We start from the raw sequence: 6,823 nt of genomic DNA, 5'->3' as shown, positions 1-6,823 counted from the left end.
CTGATGTAATAAAAAGCTCTGAACCTGGTATACTTCTAGATTCTCATTAGGAGACTCACATTTGTACAGCTCGTTATGACACAAGTGTTACATGACTGCAGAGGCTATGTAGTTCTAGCTTCTGGATGCATTAGAGTCTTGTACAGTCACCACTTTTAGAACATTCATGTTCTCTAAAGTGCGTAACAAGAAGTCTGGGATACATGTAGAGATCTGTAATATTGCACTTCTCTCTTAGCTTTTGCTGTAATACTAGCAAATGAAATTATACTTTTAATGTGGTGGATGGCCTGCATTCTGAACCTTAAGTCAACTGGAATGCAGGACTTAGTAGTAGTTGTTGCTCTGCGGTATGATTTAGTGTGGTCATGTCAGCACACCTGGTGCAGAGTCCCTGTTCTGAAGGTATAAGAACTAAAAATAGGAGCTTTATCAACAACAGAAGTAGTACCTACCTTGGAAAACTTTGTGGCTGATTTTGTTAAAATTGTAAATTTTATGGCATCATGTTACTGTTCTAAAAGTGGTATACACTCAACTTGTGATTGTTTTTGTTGCCAAAAAAAAAAAAAAAAATCATTTTCTTCCAATACTTTGTAAAAATCATTTAAGCAACTAAGTAGGCATTGTTAAAGAGAAATGAAATGTTCCTGATCACAAGAGCTAGAGTCAAAGGTTTGGCGTGTGAATGAGCTACTGAAAGCAATTGCTGCCAAATGAAACCATATTCTCCAGTGGGAATAGGACTCCTTTTACACTAAATTTCAAGTGTTATCTGGCAGCAGAGCTATTCTAGTTCATTCAATAAATGTTTTTCTTTCCTTTACCTGTCCGCTAATATAAGGGAGGTGTTCTAAAGATGCAGAACTGACAAAGCGATTCTTTCTGCCAGCAGTGAAGGTGTTCCTTGCCAGCAACGGCAGGAGACACAGGAAATAAGGAAAATAGAGCAGATACAATTTTTGAGATCCATGTTCATTTTTCACCTTACGGAAATTGAGTTTTCAGGCCAATCTAACATAAGGCAGAACAGCAGGCATGGTACAGCTGCAAGCTTAAGAGAATTTTAAACTCATTACCTAGATTGCAGTTAAGCTGCATCATAGATTCTGATCCCCTATATTCCACCTAATGTAACATATTACTTTAGGAAAAAAGTCATTGGTACTGCAAAGAATACTACAAGGCTAGTGTAGCTAGTGTCATGACTGAGTTTGCCAGTGAGTGGAAAGCAGCTGCTGACTAATCTCATTAACTTCTAAATGAGTTTTGCTTTGTTTCTTTTTTGCAAGTGCAGCCTTTTGCTTGTAAATATGGAACAGGATTTTAAAATTCCTGAAAAATGATTTATTGACTTCTAAGTATGGAGATAGCTTGTTTTCATACAGGCCTAATAAAGGCCAAACTTGTGTTTACAGAACTAGACTCAAAAAGTGGTTCCAAGAAAAGTGTAATCTCACTGAAGCTCAACTTAGTGCCTAAAATATACAATTCAAAATCTTCCAGGTCCTGTTTCTGCTACTCTTGAAATGAAAGTAGTATCTGGTGGGAAAATAGCAATGAAGTATCTGACTAAATGGAACAGAACTTGGTTTTGTGTATGTATAGGTAGTAATTCATTCAGAAAATTGTTACAATTCTGTACTGACCAAAACTGGTATGTACAGGGAGTGATAATAAGGCAGTAATGTCCAAGGTCTGTGCACTTTGCTTCCTAATTCTTGAGAAGGAATGGATTTGGATCTCTTAGATGGAAAAAGAGCAATGACAGATGACAGTGTAGGAGCATTTGGGGTTAGCTTTGATATAATTATTTTTATTGCATTTGTGAGACAAGAAGGTATGGTAATTTACATATGTTGGATCAATGAGATGCAGGACGAGGCCATCTGCAAAAGTCACTTTGCTCTGCTATTTACTCTTCTTAGAAATGAAATACAGTGCTTTTGGTGCAAGTGGAGATATTCTGCTGTGAAGCAGGTTTAAAAAAAATAATAATAATCTCCAGGAATTTTAAGTAAGATCCTTGGAAGCATACAATACTCTATTTTATTTGCCTTGAACTCACTGAGCCACAGAATTGTGGGGAGCTGCAAGGGGCCTCTGAAGATCACATAGTTCAACTCCCAGCTAAAGCAAGTTCTCGGGAGCAGATTACAAAGTTAATTGAGAAGGCTCAAATTTCACAGCACTCTGAGACGTGAAAGTATTGTTTGTCTCTGTTGATTACTTGGTATCATTTACAAAGGGATTTTTTTTTTTAATCATCATTTGAAGCACTTGGCCCTCAGGGCAGCAATAATGTAAATAGCACCGACTCAAGGTTTCTGTACTGAAAGCTGTCTATGCCTTCAGCAGAGGGCATATTCTGCGGTGTGATTGGGAAAATAAGCCAGGACCAAGACTTCCGGTTCAAACCAGTCTCCTGAGTTTATCTTCTTTGCTAGAGGCTATAAGACACCTTAGTATTTTCATTGCTATATATAATACAGAGGATTTTTCACTGATTTCTGAATTTCATTCAAGGTGGTGGAGATACTGGTATGTTTCTCCAGCCATTGAAATTAAGAGGTAGCCAGGAAAGAGGAACTTAGCAGGCTCAGAATTCTACCAAAGAAGCAGTGATCAAAGCTGCTTTCTGCAATAACAGTAACAATAACCAATGAGGGAGACCTGTTTGAACTGGCGATGGGAGTCGAACTGGCGGGTCAGCCTAACATATGCTTCCAGCAAGTGTTTTAACCAACTAAACTCTGTGAGTTATGATAGTGTAATTGTCCAATTCCATAGCATTTAAGGTGCTTATAAAGTAAAAATGAAACTCGGTGTGTAGCCTATAAATGATGTGAGTGCCCAGCTATCAGTTCTATGAACACTGCTTAGTGAGGAGAGGACAGGTGCACCGGTAAATACCAGTAAGTACTTGTCTATCTACTATCACATTCCACAGGAAAAAAAATTATATATATTGTTTTTCTATATGAAACCTTTTTCCTCTCCTTCACTTACTCTGTAGAGCACAAAAACAGGGTAGGTTGCTTCTTTTCAACTCTGCTGTTGCCACGTAAGTGAAAGAGCAGAAATAACATGTGAGTGAGTTCCTGTCTGTCCCAGTTGTATGGCAAGAGTGGCAAACAACAGATGTGGTGACAGTTTGCTCTGATGACAAATATGGGCCTGTTCTGGCAGCAGCACACAACATCTTTAAACCCAATACCTCATTTTATCCAGGTGGAATTAGCAATGGGCAGCCATGGTCACCCCAAAGGAGAAAAAGGGTGGAGGAGGGTCAAATTGTCAGCATCTACTGCATCTTGAGTGTCAGAAAATAATTTGTAAAATGGCTTTGTATGAAAATTACTGAGAAGGCGTGGTAAAGGGGAGTGTAAGTGGAAAAGGCTTCTTGCACTTTTTGGTTCTAAAGTTGCTGAGTTATTTTATCAGAAAGTCTCCTGAATTAAACTCAGGCTTGCTGTTTGCTCCAATTAAAATTATCAATGCTATATGGGAAATTACGTGGGCAAAAACATTGTGTATACCAAAGATGCAAGTTAGAGCATTTAACTTTTAAGAAGAATTTTACTTTAAGTTTAAATATTAGACTAGGAAAACATCCAGCCCCAAAATTACCCTATTGCTGAGTTGTTGTTTTGTGTGAAATCAAAAGTTCATCACAAATAATGTTGTCATAACGTTCCATAATTCCCATTGCCCTCTTTATTGTCTGAGTTGGATGAATGCTTTGAAAATAGGAAAATGGCTTATTTTTAAATTCATGCTGTTTTTCCCCCCCTTGATTTTTTTAAAGGAATTTGATGTTTTACATATCCTTCCTTTGTGCCTCCCACCATTGTATGTTTCTGCATGTCCAATACTAAAACTCATTCAAACAGCTGATGCCTATGTACATAGTGTATGTGTATGAATGTATGTTTATAAGTCTAAATACTTATGTACAGTGTATATAAAGTGTGTAGTGTATGTAAATATGTACATATATGTTCATATATGTTCAAATATTCCTGATGTTCTTTGTTAAAACTTTGGGTTTTTTTGTTCAGAGCTACTTAATTTTCATTTCTTAGCCCAAACTAAGCCTGGCTTAAAGCAGGTGAACACCCATGAATTTCAGAGCTTTGCCCCTTTTTCTAATCCCAGCTTGAGGTTGCTATTTTCTCTTCAGTACTCAAATTCAGTGAAGCTTCTAGCTTTTTCGTTATTCTCTTCACCTTCTCTCATTTGATGGGTGAAGTGAGCCAGTAAAGAGTTGGTAGAACCTGAAATAGCTGTGAAAAATAAATGTATTAAAAAAAAAAAAAACCACTAGTCATGCTTCCATATTTTCAATATATACTTCTCAGAAGGCTGAAAGAAAATGGCTTTTTGTAAAGTTTTTTATTTCACAGTGAAACATTGTAAGACATTAAGTCTTCAGCTGTAGTTAATTGGAAGAGAGCAGCATTTCCCTGCCCCACTGAACAGCAGCACTCAGAACAGCATGCAGCCATGCCATTCAAAAATGTAATAATGAACTAAACGAAGTTTGTTGTTTATTTATTACCAAAGCTGTTGTCTGTTTTCAAGTTGTATCATTTTCTGAGGCTCCAGTCTGTGCAGATCTTTGCAGTGTGTGTGAAGTCTCCATTAATGGCGGGAGCTGGGCACACCGAGTGTTTGTGAAACTGGACTTGAGTGAAGTCTGTTATGCATAGGGAAAGTTCAGATATCTAAGGTATCAAAACACAGGACATTCTTGTTCGTTTTCCCTTCTGATGACTTGTGGGTACATGTGTAAGCCTGTAGAAGTAATCACATTAACTTTTTTTAAGGCATTTTTACAGACTGTCTAGGGGAGTAGTTTAAGCATGTCTTTTGTATTAAAGGTGGAGTGGAATTTTCTGGGCATTTCCCTCATAGACTCAATGTTGTGAGGACATGTGAGCATTTAACTTTGAGCAGATGGGCAGACACCAATAAAAATAGTGAGTTTCTTGCATGCTTAAAGTAAAGCACAGGCCTTTCGGAGTTGGGCTGTGTGTGAAATCTTCGCTATGAAGAATGCTAGGAATGATCTCGTTTCTTGCTATATTGTTTAGTAAGCATTTGTTTGTAAGCTCTTGTTTTAAATATAGAACTTATAAAGCATCCATCTTTGATGTTTCAAGTCCTATTTGTGAGACCTCCAGCAGGAAAATTATCTAAATTAATGGCAGGAATTCCTGTGACAGATGGTCCTTCATTGGTGTCATGACAATCAGTGTGGTCTGTATAATGCTTCCTTTCCCCTTCAAAGGCTTGAATGAAAACCTGAATGTCTCTTAATGTCAATGTAAAGTTTTAAAGACTAGGAAATGGACTGCTGAGGTATTGATGTGAACTGAATCTATTTAAGCAGTCGATTGTGAATTTGTTTTGTATACATGGTTGAATTGTTTTTATTCTGAAGAACAAAATGTTCTCAAATGTAAGTGACAGTAAAGCAGATATTGTAATATTCTACAGGAACTGTGGAATGTGTAATTGGCTTTCTGTATTTGATCACAGAAAACAAAAGTCTAAGAAGCACATGTTGCCAGGTACCCAGCACTCCTGAACGATTGGCTTCTTGTACATTTTTTTTAATGATCTTAGGTAAACAGTAACAAAGCACAGGTCCATTTTAAGGTATTTTCTACAACTGTAGATTAAAAGTAGTTTAGTTCATGAATGAAAAAAAATCTTTGAGAAAAAAACATGTTGCTTACATAGTATATGTTTCATCATAAATGAAGTTAAGGTAAAAATGTGGGAATCTTCTTTTAGTTAATCTGTACCCCAAAACACTTGGGGCTGGGGTTCAAACAGTTGGCCTAACTGAGAAACTGCACGTTGTGTACATGCTGTATCCATTTGGCCTAGCAGGCAGAACTGAGCTCCTACTCAAATAGCTCATTTAATAAAAGGAACAATCTACTTTTAATTCTTTGGGATACTTCCTAGAAATCTGATTACTACCCTTTAGAAAAGTATCATTTGTGCTATTAGATTTCAGTTTCAGGTTTAGGTATCACAGGCGTTACTCATTTCTCACAGCTTCTTTTGTGAAATCAACATTCTATGTGTGAAAGCCTATAAAAATAGCATGGTCTTTTTTTTAATATGGATTTTATACCTAATCAGCGTCTTCAGTTCATGAAGAGGAATTTGCATTGTTGTCTTTATATAGAGTATTGCAGTGCATGGTTTAGCTTATGCATTTTATTAAATGCTGTTTAAGTGTGGCTTTATATTGTTGTGGCTTAATACTACTACCTAAGTGAGGTTTATATGATTAAAGTGAATTACAAATATAAATGTACTCTTGATTTATTTTTTTTTTATTTTTAGGTTCACTGAATTTCTTAAACGTTGTATGTCTGAGCCCAATGCATTACAGAAATGGACATTCCCATTCACTACAGTGATTATTAGAGATTTGCCTGGCCATAATATACAAGATAAATCCTATGAACCTTACTGTCCTGAGGGAGCTACTGCTGTAACAAGTTGAGAAAGACTTCTTTTCCTAGTTGTAATTTATCTTCTTTAGACTTACGTGTTTCTCCTGAAGGTACTGGAGGAGATGATGCTGTTTCCTGCTGCTGTTCTACTCCTGGGTTTTAAGTAAAGGTAGTGTTGGATTTCAGTTCCCTTCACCCTTGTATTAAGTATAATGAAACTGGACTCTATTTTGAATGGTAAACATATCCTTAATTTTATGTATAATATGTCTGAGGGACAGCACATCTATTCTTATGGCAAAGATACCGACTTAATTTTTTGCCGATGATATTAGAAGCCTTGC

This window comes from Tetrao urogallus, assembly GCF_951394365.1.
Source record: "Tetrao urogallus genome assembly, chromosome: 10".
Taxonomy (NCBI): Eukaryota; Metazoa; Chordata; class Aves; order Galliformes; family Phasianidae; genus Tetrao; species Tetrao urogallus.
This window is presented reverse-complemented; position numbering follows the sequence as displayed.